Below are 17,859 nucleotides of genomic sequence, written 5' to 3'. Positions count from 1 at the left end.
TTTATTGGTAGAACCAATGATTAGGAGCTCGGTCTTATCGTTGTTAAGACATAAGCCATGAGTGGCCATCCAGGTTTGGATGATTTGGTAAATTTTGTTTATGAGTCTGGTGTCTTTTTCATAGTCGCCTTGGATTGGGATGAGGATTTGGGGATCATCTGCGTAATTGGTATATGAGACCCCTAGTTTATCCAATATATCAAAGAGAGGCTTTGTGAAAATATTGTATAGCGTGGGGGAAACACATGACCCTTGAGGGACTCCGCAAGTGATGGGGACTGGATCCGCTGCTGATGAAGGAGAGAAGACTCTTATAGTTCTCTGGTCCAGGAATGAATTTATCCAAGCCGTGGCTTTTGTGGAGAAGTTGGCTGCTGATTTGAGGTGATTGCACAGTACCTTGTGATCTACCAGGTCGAAAGCAGCTGATAGGTCAAGAAGTAGGAGAATAGACACATCTCCTCTGTCTTTATGCTCGTCTAGCTGGTTTTTAAGATCAAGGAGGGCCGTTTCGGTTCCATGTCTAGGTCTAAATCCAGATTGGCTTGACCCTAGTAGATTGTTGCTCTCCAGATAATCTTGGATCTGAAGGTATGCGGCTTTATCTAAGATTTTAAGGAGGAACGGGACCGTTGTTATTGGCCTATAATTAGTTGGGACATTGGGGTCCAGGTTAGCTTTTTTTAGTAGAGGTAGTATCCATGTGTCTTTAAGGTTTGTTGGCACAGAGCATGATTTAAATGAGGAGTTAATGAATGATGTGACGAAGGGGGCTAGTTCATGAGCAGCCTCTTTGATAATTGGGGCTGGACAGGTATCCCCGAGGCATCGGGATGGTTTCAAGGACAAGATGATATTTTTAGTTTCTGCAGTGGAGATGGCTCTAAAGCTAAATTGGTTAGGGGGTTTGGTTAGTGGCAAGTTCCTGGAGGATGGTTTCTTGCGTGGAGAGGGCGATGTTGTGGAGGGCAGATTTTTTAGCTTGTATTTTGTCTTGTAGCATTGTGATTTTGTTGCATAGGGCTTTTGAATGTTAGTTTACCAGACTTTGTCTTTGATGCAAGAGTCTATGGGTGCAATTGGGGATTCTAATTCTCTCAGAATGGAGAAGATTTCCCTGGTGTTCGAATTGGTTTTTTTGATTCTGTCATTGAAGGTCTCTTTTTTAGCCTGAATGATTTGTTTTTTGTAGCTGTTAGAGAGGGCAGTGAGAAGGTCTTTGTTGTGAGAGGAGGGTTTTTTTCTCCAGCAGGCTTCTGCATGTCGTTTCTCTTTGCGTAAGGCTTGTAGCGCGGGTGTGAACCACGTGTTCAGATGAGCAATGGGTTTTGATTTAGTGGGTTTCAGCGGCGCAATGGCGTCGATCGCTGAGTTGACGGTGTTATTGTACAGGTCAACTAGATCGTTTATGGTTAGAAAGCTGGCTGGAGTGATTAGTGATGGGTTGGAGCAAGGGGCTCACCCTCATCTCTCCCTGTGCCTATCCAGTTCACACCTGGCACTCTCCCCACTCTTCTTCAGCTAGAAACCTTGGTGTCATCTTTGACCCTTCTCACACCTTCTCTATTCTTTTCTCCAAAATGCAACAGCAGCTCCCCTCAACCTCCTAAATATTAGGAAAATCAGGCACCTCCTTACTTTCAATACCGCCAAGTATATATTTACCACTCTTGTCTTCTCTAAACTGTAATACTATGCCAGCATCCTCTTTGGTCTCCCCAACTATGCTTTCTGTCCTTGTGACAAGATCATTAACTTAGCTACCAGGACGCTCTTTGACCTCCCTCACTTCACAGCTACTTCTTCATACCATCACCAGGGCCAGATTTAAATTTCTTCTCCAGGATCACAAACCCATCCACAGTACAGCACCACCATAGATATCCTCCTCTAGCCATCACTACAAGCCTTCTCGTTATCTCCACTCAATCTCCTCATCACCCTCCCTGTTCTTCCTTCTTGCTTCCACTCTTTCTGTCTTCTTGATCCACTTGCATAGAATTCTCTTCCCCCGGACATCGGAGAAACAGTCCACATGGATTTATTCAAAAACAAACTAAAGGTCCGCCTCACTGTCACCCTCTTAACCTACCCCTCATCTGCCTTCTAGCAAACATTTTCCCCTCGCCCTAACCTGCCTCTGTCCCTCACTTTCTCTGCCTCCACCCGAGCACTTCATTCATCATGGTCACATCCCAAGCTGAACTGCCCGTACCACATACCTGCACTTAAACGTGTCTAATGTTGGCTGTCCTTAATCTATGTCTGTCCACCCATGTATTGTCCCCAGTGACTGTTTGATTTACTCCCCTCCACAACCTGGCCAGAATGTCCCTCAAACTCACCCCATTCAACGAAGCTCACTGCTTCCCGTTGAAATCTGATTTCTTATCTATTGTATGTTCTTTTGTGATCAAAAGAGAATTTATCCTCCCTGTATATACATACATACATACACACATACATACATACATACATACATACATACATACATACATACATACATACATACATACTTAATTAAATAAATAAATAACTGTGCTACCATTGTTTCTCTTAAGGCACAACTCGAAGCTGTGGGTGTAGCATTTTAACTTTGATATGCTTGCGTTTTATATTATTAATTTATTTTGGTAAGCATTTTCAAGACACTGTATGGGCACCTCATGGCACTTTCAAAGTCTGGCAGTTGACACTCTCAGGTGCAGAGGTGCCTGCAGCACAAGTGGAAGTTTCATTAATGTGCAAAGTGGTACAACACAAGGGTAGGATGTGTTCTTCAGCTGATTAGGCCCAATCGTCTGTGCGTGAGTGTGAGGGGGGTCCCATTGTTTAATTTTGAACTGAAGATATGTCTGGCCAATCCTGTCTTTGGGCTCTTCTTAGAAGTGTTATTAGGACGTTAGTGATAGTTAAAGAGCATCTCATAACATTGCCCTTTGACCCCCCCGTAGGAGTAGATGGTTATCAAGAGGAAGTGGTGACTCCACTAGGAGAGACGCAGTGTTCATCTTCTTCTGAGGGTGAAGATTAAATCATACTCATATACTTAATGACATGCTATCAATTTATCAATCCCTCTAATTTCAAAGTCCAAAGAGCCTGTTATAAAAAGTCAGTTAAACAGAAGCAAGTTGGTGCCTCAAAGGTTCAGGGATTAAAGATGAAAACTGTGAATTGTCATAATTCTGACTTAATGAGAAATCCTTACTCTAATTATATTGTATTGGTAATTTATATAGCGCCCTTTCCCCAATTGTATGGCCTCAATGCGCTTTGTGGTTGGAACGCCCTCTGGGACCGTAGTCCATGTGTGGGTGATTCTAAGAGTTAATTTATAAGATGCGTGTGTGCATTTTGCCAGGTTAGGACTTAGTTGGGCTGGCTAAACTCCAGTAAGCAGCCTGGAGGTCAGGCACATGGGTGGGGGCTGTTGGTGGTTTAGGATAGAGTGATAATACCGGAGATTTGATGTGTGCCCAGCAAGACCAACATTTTACGTAGGTTGTCACTGTATACTATTGGCAGAGGTGTTGAAGTATGTCAGTGGTTTCAGTGTGGGCGGCTATGCGAGCTGCTAGACCGGAATTGCTTAGCCATAGCTGCATTTTAAAATGCATGGATGGGCGGCCGTACTGGCGACCTGTGTCCAAAGACATGGTGCAAGGTATGCATACCTTAAACTCGGATGGAGTTCATCTTCAATGTCATTTTTCTAGGTCCAATGTGCTTGGCCGGTCTCACCAGTTGTGGTCTCCCTAGGTTGAAAGCCTGAGCAGTGGGAGGGTGGCCCTGAGGGACGGGAAGTGATGTATGATCATCTGTGGGTGAGGGCGGGCAAATTTATCGTGGCATGCCGCTGCGAACCCTGCCAGCATCCATGCAGGTCAAGGTGGATAGGTTTGTTGTCGAGTTTGGGTCAGTGTTTCTGTGTGCATATTAACAGTATAGAGTGCGAAAAGGTTTCAAGCGGAGGAAGGGAAGAGCCCGGTTTTGATGGGCTTTCTGAACGCCAAGTGATTGTCAGTGTTATGGATGTGCAGGGGTAGAGAGTTCCAGATGATCAGCGCTTGGACAGAAAAGGAGGACCACACTGTGGAACAACTAGGAGAGATGCTGTGCCAGATATTAGTGTCCTTTAGAGGTGGTAGCGAGTGAGTTTGTCTTGGAGGAATTCCTGGCGATGCTGTGGATGGCACTGTGAGTGATGCAAAACCAAGGGGGGAATCTGAGAGTTTTCTCTACTACCGGCCTATATGCCAGGTTAGAGTCTCAACCAGAGTCTTTATCATGGCTTTAACGGTAGTGCGATGAACAATAGGAAGCCAATGGAGGATTCTTAGTGTAGGGCTTATGTGCTCCCTGGGAGGGAGGCTGATGAGCATTCAGGCCACAGCGGTTTGGATTCTTTGCAGTTTCCTTAGCTGAAACGCTAAGAACGAGACAATGGTGGAGATGATTGCAGAGAAACGGTGAGAATAGGTGAGGAATGGGAAGATACGTCTGAGAATGCGTAGGTGGAAGAAACAGGTTCTGGATACAGAGTTTATGTGTTGGGAGAGGGATAAATCTGTGTCCAGTGTGCATTCAAGGTTTCTCACCAATGTGGAAATTGCCGGGAGGGATGAAGGGGGGCTAGGGAGCGAGGTGAGGGAATAGGTTTTGCCACAGACTAGGATTTCTGTTTTCCTAGGATTGAGGATCAGGTGGTTGGTCATCATCCAGAAGTCACTATCCAAGAGGCATGATGACAGATCTGGACTGTTGGAGCCTGGCAATTTTGGGATTTTAAGGATTATCTTGGTTTTGTCTGCATAGTTGTAGCATGTGCGATTGTGGGAGCGGATGAGTGGGGGGAGTGGGTTCAGATAGATGTTGTAGAGGAGGGGAGATAGCGATGCTCCCTGTGGGACCTCTTTTGGTACTGGTCGGGATGTAGAGGTAAAAAAGGTGGAGGAGCATGATTTGCAAGCGATTAGAGATGAAAGAGGAGATCCAAGTGAGGGCACTATCTTTGATTACTAAAGAGTGTAGCCTCCCTAGGAGAATGGTGTGGTCAATGGCGGCAGAGAGGTCAATAGAATGAGCAGAGCGCATTCTTCCAAGTCTGCTGTTCTTTTTAGGTCGTCACAAATGGACAGTAGGGAGGACTCCGTTCCTCAGAGCTGTCTGAATCCAGATTGGGCAGGATCAAGGAGGTTGTTGGCTTCAGTGAAATGGCAGAGTTGCTTGTATGCTGTGGGGTCCATGTGTTTGGCCATGAAGCAGGTGTTGGAAAAGGGCCGGTAGTTCTGGTGGAGGAGTGGGTCGAGCGTAGGTTTTTTGAGGAGGGTATTGATGTAGGAGGTTTTTAAGGCTTCCAGGAAGGTTCCCAATATTAGGGAGTGGTTAAGGATTGAGTGTGCGATACTGCCTGAACAGGTTAAGGCTAGGATGTTTTTGAGGCAGGTTGGCGGGCAAGGGTCTTCAGGGAAACCTGATGGGCAGCTTTGTTCTAGGAGTGAGAGAGACTCCTGTTGTGAGATCGGAGAAAAAGAATCAAAGGTTTGTATCAGGCAGGAGTTTGGATGCGGAATGGGTGGGTAATGGGCGGGGGCATTATTTCTAATTTAGAGATGATGGCAGAGTGTCTCTCGATAGCGATGTTGATTAAGTTTTCTGATAAGGCATCGCATAGGGATTGGGAGTTCGGAGGAGGGGCGTACCCAGAGAGCTTAATTCAGAAATGATTCTATGCAGTTCCTTGCTTGGGTTGCGAGAGTTCAAGATTCTGTTCCCATGGAATTCTATCTTGGTTTTTATGATTACCAATCTGTAGGCCCTTGTTAGTCTTGCTAGGGCAGTTTTGTTTTGGGTGGTTGGGTTGGTTCTCCAGGTCCGTTCCAGATGGTGCTTGAGGGTCTTTAGCAATTAGAGGTTGGCGCTGTACCAGCTGGGTGTGGGGCCTGATCTCTAAGAGGGTTGTTATATTAGGGTGAGGGGTGCGAAGCGTTAGGGAGCCAGTGGTCGAAGAGTTTGATGGGGAGTGCTTCCAGGAGAGAGAGTGCTGGGAGTGAGTTAAAGAGGGAGCTGGCTAGATCCAGGGTGATAATGACTTTGTTCCAGAGTGGGGTGACGGGTGTGGAGGTTGGTGGTGGCTGGCCATGTCCTTGGGTGTGGGCCGCGGTTGAGAGTGGTACAGAGAAGATTGCAGAGTGATCATGTTAGGGGGCGTGGACTCAGAGTGGATATGATGTTTGTGGCACTAAAGACCACATCAAGGATGTGGCCTCCAGTGTGGGTGGGCGAAGAGGTGCGTTGTGTCATGTTGAAGGCTTCTAGGTTGTCTGTGAGAGATCAGGTCATAGGGTTTGAAGGGCAGTCAAACCAGATGTTGAAATCACCTAGGATGGGGAGTGCTGGATGTAGGTTGAAGTTAGTTGTCAGAGCGTCGCTGAGTGTCTCTGCAAAGTCTTTGTTGGAGGGGGTCTGTAAATGAATAGGAAGCTGTGCGAGGTGCAGGGTGCAGGGTGAGAGTTGGAGTTTTACAAGATGGGATTCATAGTCTTTGGTACCAGCTGAGGTGTCCTTGATAAGCAGAGGAAATTGGTGTTTGTGTAGTATCGTTAGTCCCCCAGCTCTTCTTGAGCTGTTCTGAACAATAAGGTTGTAGCCAGGTGTAAGGCCTTGTGGGCCATGGGCTCTTAATTGTCAGCACACCCAGTCTCTAGTAATGTGGAATTACAAACTCTTTCCATAATCTCCCCTTACTGTAATAACTCTCAGTTCATAGAACAGTCTGACTCAGTTAAAAATAACACGAAACAACTTAATGTTATACATTGTTCTATGGACTTCAGTTCCCATAATGCTAAAAGTACTGGGACAAAGAAGAGGAGTTCAGAGGCAATAAGGACTCAGAATTGTGAATAATCCAGGTTAGGACTTAGTTGGGCTGGCTAAACTCCAGTAAGCAGCCTGGAGGTCAGGCACATGGGTGGGGGCTGTTGGTGGTTTAGGATAGAGTGATAATACCGGAGATTTGATGTGTGCCCAGCAAGACCAACATTTTACGTAGGTTGTCACTGTATACTATTGGCAGAGGTGTTGAAGTATGTCAGTGGTTTCAGTGTGGGCGGCTATGCGAGCTGCTAGACCGGAATTGCTTAGCCATAGCTGCATTTTAAAATGCATGGATGGGCGGCCGTACTGGCGACCTGTGTCCAAAGACATGGTGCAAGGTATGCATACCTTAAACTCGGATGGAGTTCATCTTCAATGTCATTTTTCTAGGTCCAATGTGCTTGGCCGGTCTCACCAGTTGTGGTCTCCCTAGGTTGAAAGCCTGAGCAGTGGGAGGGTGGCCCTGAGGGACGGGAAGTGATGTATGATCATCTGTGGGTGAGGGCGGGCAAATTTATCGTGGCATGCCGCTGCGAACCCTGCCAGCATCCATGCAGGTCAAGGTGGATAGGTTTGTTGTCGAGTTTGGGTCAGTGTTTCTGTGTGCATATTAACAGTATAGAGTGCGAAAAGGTTTCAAGCGGAGGAAGGGAAGAGCCCGGTTTTGATGGGCTTTCTGAACGCCAAGTGATTGTCAGTGTTATGGATGTGCAGGGGTAGAGAGTTCCAGATGATCAGCGCTTGGACAGAAAAGGAGGACCACACTGTGGAACAACTAGGAGAGATGCTGTGCCAGATATTAGTGTCCTTTAGAGGTGGTAGCGAGTGAGTTTGTCTTGGAGGAATTCCTGGCGATGCTGTGGATGGCACTGTGAGTGATGCAAAACCAAGGGGGGAATCTGAGAGTTTTCTCTACTACCGGCCTATATGCCAGGTTAGAGTCTCAACCAGAGTCTTTATCATGGCTTTAACGGTAGTGCGATGAACAATAGGAAGCCAATGGAGGATTCTTAGTGTAGGGCTTATGTGCTCCCTGGGAGGGAGGCTGATGAGCATTCAGGCCACAGCGGTTTGGATTCTTTGCAGTTTCCTTAGCTGAAACGCTAAGAACGAGACAATGGTGGAGATGATTGCAGAGAAACGGTGAGAATAGGTGAGGAATGGGAAGATACGTCTGAGAATGCGTAGGTGGAAGAAACAGGTTCTGGATACAGAGTTTATGTGTTGGGAGAGGGATAAATCTGTGTCCAGTGTGCATTCAAGGTTTCTCACCAATGTGGAAATTGCCGGGAGGGATGAAGGGGGGCTAGGGAGCGAGGTGAGGGAATAGGTTTTGCCACAGACTAGGATTTCTGTTTTCCTAGGATTGAGGATCAGGTGGTTGGTCATCATCCAGAAGTCACTATCCAAGAGGCATGATGACAGATCTGGACTGTTGGAGCCTGGCAATTTTGGGATTTTAAGGATTATCTTGGTTTTGTCTGCATAGTTGTAGCATGTGCGATTGTGGGAGCGGATGAGTGGGGGGAGTGGGTTCAGATAGATGTTGTAGAGGAGGGGAGATAGCGATGCTCCCTGTGGGACCTCTTTTGGTACTGGTCGGGATGTAGAGGTAAAAAAGGTGGAGGAGCATGATTTGCAAGCGATTAGAGATGAAAGAGGAGATCCAAGTGAGGGCACTATCTTTGATTACTAAAGAGTGTAGCCTCCCTAGGAGAATGGTGTGGTCAATGGCGGCAGAGAGGTCAATAGAATGAGCAGAGCGCATTCTTCCAAGTCTGCTGTTCTTTTTAGGTCGTCACAAATGGACAGTAGGGAGGACTCCGTTCCTCAGAGCTGTCTGAATCCAGATTGGGCAGGATCAAGGAGGTTGTTGGCTTCAGTGAAATGGCAGAGTTGCTTGTATGCTGTGGGGTCCATGTGTTTGGCCATGAAGCAGGTGTTGGAAAAGGGCCGGTAGTTCTGGTGGAGGAGTGGGTCGAGCGTAGGTTTTTTGAGGAGGGTATTGATGTAGGAGGTTTTTAAGGCTTCCAGGAAGGTTCCCAATATTAGGGAGTGGTTAAGGATTGAGTGTGCGATACTGCCTGAACAGGTTAAGGCTAGGATGTTTTTGAGGCAGGTTGGCGGGCAAGGGTCTTCAGGGAAACCTGATGGGCAGCTTTGTTCTAGGAGTGAGAGAGACTCCTGTTGTGAGATCGGAGAAAAAGAATCAAAGGTTTGTATCAGGCAGGAGTTTGGATGCGGAATGGGTGGGTAATGGGCGGGGGCATTATTTCTAATTTAGAGATGATGGCAGAGTGTCTCTCGATAGCGATGTTGATTAAGTTTTCTGATAAGGCATCGCATAGGGATTGGGAGTTCGGAGGAGGGGCGTACCCAGAGAGCTTAATTCAGAAATGATTCTATGCAGTTCCTTGCTTGGGTTGCGAGAGTTCAAGATTCTGTTCCCATGGAATTCTATCTTGGTTTTTATGATTACCAATCTGTAGGCCCTTGTTAGTCTTGCTAGGGCAGTTTTGTTTTGGGTGGTTGGGTTGGTTCTCCAGGTCCGTTCCAGATGGTGCTTGAGGGTCTTTAGCAATTAGAGGTTGGCGCTGTACCAGCTGGGTGTGGGGCCTGATCTCTAAGAGGGTTGTTATATTAGGGTGAGGGGTGCGAAGCGTTAGGGAGCCAGTGGTCGAAGAGTTTGATGGGGAGTGCTTCCAGGAGAGAGAGTGCTGGGAGTGAGTTAAAGAGGGAGCTGGCTAGATCCAGGGTGATAATGACTTTGTTCCAGAGTGGGGTGACGGGTGTGGAGGTTGGTGGTGGCTGGCCATGTCCTTGGGTGTGGGCCGCGGTTGAGAGTGGTACAGAGAAGATTGCAGAGTGATCATGTTAGGGGGCGTGGACTCAGAGTGGATATGATGTTTGTGGCACTAAAGACCACATCAAGGATGTGGCCTCCAGTGTGGGTGGGCGAAGAGGTGCGTTGTGTCATGTTGAAGGCTTCTAGGTTGTCTGTGAGAGATCAGGTCATAGGGTTTGAAGGGCAGTCAAACCAGATGTTGAAATCACCTAGGATGGGGAGTGCTGGATGTAGGTTGAAGTTAGTTGTCAGAGCGTCGCTGAGTGTCTCTGCAAAGTCTTTGTTGGAGGGGGTCTGTAAATGAATAGGAAGCTGTGCGAGGTGCAGGGTGCAGGGTGAGAGTTGGAGTTTTACAAGATGGGATTCATAGTCTTTGGCACCAGCTGAGGTGTCCTTGATAAGCAGAGGAAATTGGTGTTTGTGTAGTATCGTTAGTCCCCCAGCTCTTCTTGAGCTGTTCTGAACAATAAGGTTGTAGCCAGGTGTAAGGCCTTGTGGGCCATGGGCTCTTAATTGTCAGCACACCCAGTCTCTAGTAATGTGGAATTACAAACTCTTTCCATAATCTCCCCTTACTGTAATAACTCTCAGTTCATAGAACAGTCTGACTCAGTTAAAAATAACACGAAACAACTTAATGTTATACATTGTTCTATGGACTTCAGTTCCCATAATGCTAAAAGTACTGGGACAAAGAAGAGGAGTTCAGAGGCAATAAGGACTCAGAATTGTGAATAATCAAAGGTGCAGTCTAGTTGATGTCACTCAAAGCATGTGAGCGAGATATTTAAAACCCAAGATGAGGCCCAGCTGAGGAATGAAAAGAATGAAGGTGAAGCAGAGGAAGAAGGCTGAGGAGCAGTGAATGGCCATGCGGGAGGCATAGCTGGGGAAGCTGAAGCTATTAGAGGTGCAGCCACGCAATGAAGCCCGCCAGCAGCAGTCACCCTGAGGGTGAAATCAAGCAGAACTGCAGAGTAGGCGCAGCAGAAAGCAGCATACTAAGAAGAAGCCCAGTTGAGGAGACGTGCTCCCAGAATAGTGTGTGGCAGACCCAGTGAAGATGCGGAAGATCGACAGAGCTGTCAGTGATCCCAAAGACTGAAGGGCAATTTACCCGAGGCTCTTAGAAGTGGAAGAGAAAGCAGACGAAAGCTGAAGAACTGCCGTGAAGCCTAAAAGCAAGAGAGCCGTCGCAGAGAACCAGTGAGTTGGCAGAGAGTGAATGCTGAGCACAGGCCACTACGTACACGAAAGCTGTTACCAAGCAATCACTTTGAATACCAAACAATTGCCAAATTAAAGCGAAACGTATTTACTGAAAGCCGAATAGTTAGAGAAGGCAAAGAAGAAAGTTCCCTTATAAAGGACTACAGGAGGAGAAAGTTTATAACCAGTACTACCGACAACCAAGAGGCTGTCAAAAGACTTTGGGTGAACTACCAATGGGGAAAGCCTCTAACAAATACTACCCACAGCCAAGAGGTTACAGGCATACCATATCAAGACAACCACTGGCAAAAGCTCATAACCAGCATTACCATCAGCCAAGAAGTTGTGAGAAAATCCTAATAGAGCAGCCAAAGCATAAATCCCCTTTTCAGAGATATACCTTTGGGAAAGCTTCTATCTTACATTGTCAACATCCCTGAGACTGTGAAACCATACTAAGGCGACAAAGGTGCAACTCTTCCTATTTGGGATTTCAACTGGAGGAAGCTTGTAACCTAAACTTCTATCAGTTAAAAGACTGTCTAGAAGTCATTGAGAGACCCTCTGAGAATAATTTTTGTACATTTAATTCTCAGTTTAGGGGAAACTTGAACACATTATGTCAAGTGGTGGCTTGATAAAAAAAAATTACAATTATATTTTTGTGGCAGAAAGATGTGTGGCAAGAACCTTTGTTGAATTAAGAGAATTCATGTACTTTATCATTTTTTTGACAAGCAGTAGCATCACTGAGACAACTTGCTTTTTGCTCTTCTGACAAAAGTATCTTATTTCAAGAAGAAGTATTGCAAAAGAGTGAAGTGCTATTTTGATAAGTAGTTTCTTTGAAGAAAGTGTTACATGGTAACAGAACAATTGCATTTGGTTTTGAACCTGTGTTTTGAGGAGAAAATCAATCATCCTTTCAAAAGGGATATTGTGGCCTCATTCCAAATATGGCGGTCTGGAAATAAGGGTGCCGATAGAAACGTACCGGCACCCTTTCTGGACAGCCATGCTACAATGATGCCAGTAGGAGCCACGGATCGCCCGGCAGCCTGACCTGGCAGGTTTTCAGGCCCCTACCAGCATGGTTGTCACAGAAGCACCAGCACCAGTAGCAACAGTGCCGGTGCTTCGCGGTTGTCACACACCCATGCCTTACGTGCGCTGCTGCACACCCTCGCCCCTTGCCCAGGCAAGGTCACACACTCCCACTTACCGATCAGCGTACAGTATCCTGGTGCCTGTACCCGCGCTGGCGTTGGTCCTTCAGCAGCGGATGGGGGCCGCACCACCATGGGCACCGCCATTGCCATCATATCGTGCATGCGTCAGGGCACGGCTCCCACGTTTGTGCATTCTCGGTATGGCGGCAATGGCTCTGGTTGGCCAAATCTGCCAACCAGTCTCTGGAAAGCCTTACTTTCATGCTTCGGGCTAATTTAAGCCCTCGGGCACATCTGCAAAGTGCGTCTTATTGCACTCCAGCGGGTAACTAGGTTCCTTCTGTTTGTTGTCCCGACTGCTTGGTCCCTCCTCTTCGGCCAGTTGTCTTTGCCTTGCTTTGCCCCCTCCTTGCCTGCTGCTCTTGCTGCATTCTTGCCTTTCCTTCTGTCAACCTGCATTTCCTGCCTTCCACCCTTTCTTCCCGTTGGGCCACAAAGTACCGTTCCATGGCTACTGAGCATCACCTGGAAGCACTGTATCATCCGCCTTGGCTGCTGTTTATTGCCTGGAAGTCAATTTTCATCCTGCCATCAGACCTGCACTACTGTTAGTGTCTCCCCTGCCAGTGTTCGCACTGTCCTCGCACCAAGTAAATACAGGGGAGGTCTTCCGTGGTGTGGGGAGTTGGGTTGGCAAACCTAGGTATAAGATCCCTGGGGTTTTGTCAAGCCGATTTCCTGCATCGCTAAGGCAACACATTTGGATACATTGCAACGGATCACCACAACAAATCAGGTACGAAACTTCGTTGGGACGCCACCCTTGACACATGTCCCCATTTCCATGGACTACGCAAAGGAAAGGGGGAATAACCCTTACCGCCGCCGCTTGTGATAGCCCGGCCGGTTTTACCGGCAACCCCGTAATGAGGCCCATTGACTTGTTTTGAGTTAACCAACTGTGGTGAAAAGGACATTTGTGGTATCGCTGAGAAAGATGCAATGGTTGGATAAGACTTTTCTATTTCCTTGAACAGATCTTTGTTGAATCAGAGCTGTAATCTAAGTATTCCTGAATCGATCAAGGGTTAGGGAATACAACCCTGGACGCAAGGAGTGCTTTCAAAAACATTTGAATTTGAATTACAAAACTGTTTTGTTGAACCAAAAGGCAGCCATGTTTTCCTTGTATCATTGTATTGTATGTATTAATGTGAGGGCCAGAGATATTTTGGACACAGGATCATTTTTCTTTAGTTTTAGTTTGCTAGGCAGGGACCTGTCTATTAGGTTAGGGGAAGTTAGGCGTTTATTAAAAACACTTTTTAATTTTAATAAATGGAAAACCTTGACAAAACGTTATCTTTGTGTCCATCTCGCATTTCTGACCCCTTATAGTGTCTTGAAAATTCCTGTTCCCGGAGCTGCCTTCTGACATGCTACTTTTCTTAAGCCATCCATTCCGAGATGCCATGCAAAAGTCGAGCAGTGGCAGCCATGTTTAAAGGTTTCCATAATCAAAGGTCAGTTGTACTGTCTGGTGCTCACCAGGGGGAGGACATTCGCATAATCTGAGAGAAATTAACTGTAACGGGCAGTAGAGAAAGCAGACTTAGCATAAAAATAAACACACCTCACAGTACCCTGGGATTTCCCCCCAGAACTAAAACATGTGCTCTAGTTGTGTCTATGCCAGCCTTAACTGGCAAATAATCTGTTTATTTTCTGAGATATACATATGGCTTACATTTCAGTTCCATTTTAATGTGTCAACGTTATCAAATACCTGTTGCAATATCCAGAAGAGCAGTGCCTAATGTGCTAATGTGCTAATGCGCTAATGCGCAAATGATCCATTTGTACCCACTCACATAAGGCTGCCCCTCTCGCTCCTGCCTGCACTTTAGGGATGAGATGAAGACACTGGCCTTCAAACCATGGGAAACTTGGGTCCATGAATTCCCCCTAAACTCCTCCTTCTTCTGCATCTTGCTATCCACGGAATGCACTGTGCTATTCTGCTTCCGAGCTAGAGTTGCACTATATAAATCCATAACATAACATGATTATTAAATGTTGAAAGTGCAAAGGATAAAAATGTCATCCTAAAGAGAAGAGAAACAAAAGGGAAGAATGAGTAGTTCAAGATTTCACACATTTCTGAAAAAGTGAATGCGGCGCAAGCAGAGACTAAATCCACTGACGGTGACAAGCGCTCGGATGTAGACTAATGATAGACCTGAGCTTGTAGGCAGTAATGAAAAGTCATTGCAACTTCATGAAATAAATAATGAAACCCAAGTAAGCCTCATAGGTTGTGTGAGAAGAGCGATAATGAAATTAGTGAAGAACATGAAGTTTATAAATCAGCTTTATAAACCTAGCCCGAGGCCCTGAAGACCGAGTTAAAGGCCTGAGTGATTTATTTATTTATTTATCTATAGAGCGCTTTACACCAAGGCGCTGTGCAGTGAGGAGGAGAGCAGAGCTGGCAGAGGGGACTACGCCCCACGTGCTAAGAAGGTAAGGCATGGAGGGAGGAAGGTGGGTTAATTTGGTTCCCCGGCCGCATCTGCCAGGTGTGGCCTGGGCAAGGAGGAGAGTGGTGCTGTCAGCACCGCTCTACCTTGAAGAGAGGGATTGCCATGCAGAGAGACAAGTGGGGCAGGTAACATGTCTGTCGGCCAGACACTCCCATGTTGAGAATGAGCATCGCACTGGCAGCCATGCATCGCTGGCAGCATGGCTGTCAGCGCACGCTCCCATGTGGAGAGGAAGTGCCGTACTGAGAGCCCTACCACCAGCGTGGTGATCCCATAGAATGGCGAGACTTCCCTCATTGGCCAATTTCCAGGCTGTACTGATTTTCACCTCCATATTAAGTAGTGCCATATGTGTCTAGACACTTACATAAAATAATTTCTATACAGGGTCCTTAAGCATTGCTGGTCCTGAAGAAGGCGGTTTATTTATTGGACATATGTATAGCGCCTATACACAAATGTTTCCAGGTGCCACAAGGCACAAAAGGGGGCCTTTTGACATTCGTACCGTGCAAGTGCAGAGACAAAAAGTGCAAGTGAGGGTGGAAGAAGGGGGCAGGGCTGGGAAGTTGACATGGGTGTGAGGGGGTGAAGTGCAGGAGTGGGGCTTAGGGGGCAGAGCAAGTGCTGAGGGGAGCCAGGAAGGGTAAGCGCAGGGGAAGTGGGAAATGGAAAATTGCGATCGATGGGGAGGACCAGAATCAGGCTAGTCCGGGAAGGGCGCTCGAGGGCAAGTGCTGGTAGGGATGCTTTGGGGCAGGGGACTGGTCAAGGAGGGCCTGGACCCTGTAAGAGGGTCTTTGCACCAGTCACTGCGGCAGAGGGACATTAGCACGGGAGAGGGGAAGGAAGAAGAAGGAGAAAGGGAATGTCTTGAGACGTTTCCGGAACTTAAGCAGATCCAGCTCAAGTCTGACCGGGGCAGAAAGGCCAGTCCAGAGGAAGGCTCCTGCCAAGGAAAGGGATCTACCTCCCATTCTCTGCTTGGAGAAGCATCTGACCTGCAGAGAGTTGGAGTTAGAGGACCAAAGAAATCTAGTAGGGAGGTATATGGAGTGAGGAGCTGGATGTTAAGAGGTCCCATGCCCCAGGCAGCCTTGTGGATGATGCAAAGGGTCTTGAATCTGATTCTTGCGGTCACTGGGAGCCACTGTAGGGATTGTAGGGCTGGAGAGATGCAGTCCCTGGGCTTGAGGCCAAGGATAGGTCTTGCAGCCTTATTCTGGATTAGTTGAATAGGGCGAAGGGAAGACAAAGGCAGATTGAGGAAGAGGCTGTTGCAGTAGTCCAGCCTAAAGAGAACCAGAACTCTGGAGACATTCAGCTTCTGGGGGGAAGTGAGGAAAGGGAGAATGCCTCTGAGGAGGTGGAGCTGAAAGTTGTATTTCATGGCAAGGTCCGTGATTTTCAGAGAGAAGGAGAGAGAGGAGTCAAAGATGACCAGAAGATTTTTAGCCACACAAGAGGGTGAGTGGAGGGGACCCAAGGAGGGTGGCCAGAGAGTGTGGGGGGAACAGGGAGCAGGTGTCCCAGTGAGAAGTATCTCTGTCTTACTGGCATTAAGGCAGAGATTGTTAGCAGAGCACCAGGCCTGAATAGTAGTCAGGCAGTCAGGTATGAGAGAGGAAGGGGAGGAGGTAGAGGATGGAAGCTTAAAGGAAAGCTGAGTGTCATCAGCATAACACTGGAAGTGAGGAGAGAAGGTGGAGGTCACGTGGGCTAGGGGGGCAAGGAAGATGGCAATAGGATAGATCCCTGAAGAGGGAAGCATGGGGCCCAATTGCACTTGTGACAATTGGTTTGAAAGGAAGGAGGTCAGCCACGCCAGTGCCGGATCTGTGATGCCTACGTTATCATGGAGATGATTTATGAGGATGGCATGATTGACCGTGTCAAAGGCAGAAGAAAGATCAGAACAGAGGGAGAGTTAGTGTCCAGGTTTAAGAGCAGGTGTTCAGGAGAGCAGTTTCCGTGCCTCTGGGTGCTCCGAAGCCAGACTGGTGGTTGTGGAGGCAGCCAGCCGATTTGGTGTGGTGGGTCATTTGGGGGATGACCAATTTCTCCATGACTTTACCCAAGAAAGGGGTGATAGAGATAGGGCGATAGTTTGCAGGGCATGAAGGGTAGATGGCTTTTTTAGAAGCGGGTACACAACAGAGTGATTGAGGGGTTGTGGGAAAGAGCCAGTGGTACAGGAGTGGTTACAGAGGTCAGTCAAGAAAGGGTCAAGAGAGGAGATGTCCTTGATGGTTCTGGAAGAGCACGGGAGCACATTGCTTGGAGGAGACTTTTATAGAGCAGACTATTCTAGAGACCTCATCTGGTGAAATTAGAGAGAAGGAGGAGAGAATAAGAGAGGGAGAAGGGGGGGCAAAGGGAGGCAAGAGAAGAGGGGGTGGGGAGGGGAGTAGATGACAGTGAGGACAGGATGTCCTGAGTTTTGGTGGAGAAGTGGGAGGAAAGTGCAGTGCAGAGTGCCTGGGAGGGAAGAGGAGAGGAGGAGACTGCAGTAGGATTGGCAAGTTCCTTGCAGATTTGGAAAAGTTCAGCCATGTTATTAGTTGCCCCAGAGATGAGGGTTTGGACATGAGCCCTCTTCATGGAGCGGATGGTGAGAGGATATTGCCTTTGGAGCAGGCGGCAGGCCAGTTTATCAGAAGATGTACTACTGCTCGGCAGCTTTGCACTTTTGTTTAAAAGCTGCCAAGTCAGAGTCATACGAAGAGTTGCATTTGGAGACAGGCTTCATGCAGATCCTCATGGCAGGGACAAGGGTGTCAAGAGTGTTAAAGATGGTGAGCTGGAGGCTAGGTTTAATAATTGCCATCTCCAAAATGTCTAGTACAAGTAGGCATGCCCTCTTTCGACTCTCTTTTCAGTCATGCAGTTATCCGCGACTTGTAGACATACACCCTGGGAAATTGTGAATGTGTTATATATAGTTGGCGGAATGTACACTCCTCTACGGTAGCTCCGAGTAGTGAAACTCTGTTAGAATGGCCGGCTCACGTTTGTTTGCACAGTTCCTTGTTTCATTATATATTAGCTCTGTGAAATTATATTATGACAAATATAGTGGGATAAATACAAATGTCACTATTGTAGTTCAGAGTAGCAAAACTCTGCCAGCGTGGTTTATTAAGAAGCCTATTTGCGTTTTTTGCACAGTTTTTTTGTTTACATATTGTCACGTCAACCACTTTTTGGG

The 17,859-nt window shown here is 47.2% G+C and overlaps 1 protein-coding gene across 1 annotated transcript in view; it reads right to left on the bottom strand.

The window, feature by feature from the left end:
• GRHL2 (grainyhead like transcription factor 2) overlaps positions 1 to 17,859 on the bottom strand; it is a 567,062-nt gene that overhangs the window by 37,919 nt on the left and 511,284 nt on the right. The gene's annotated exons all lie outside the window — the stretch shown is intronic.

This window comes from Ambystoma mexicanum, chromosome 5q (assembly GCF_040938575.1).
Source record: "Ambystoma mexicanum isolate Mex_15411 chromosome 5q, UKY_AmexF1_1, whole genome shotgun sequence".
Lineage (NCBI taxonomy): Eukaryota > Metazoa > Chordata > Amphibia > Caudata > Ambystomatidae > Ambystoma > Ambystoma mexicanum.
Note: the sequence above shows the minus strand (reverse complement) of the source record. Positions and strands in the feature narration are given on the sequence as shown.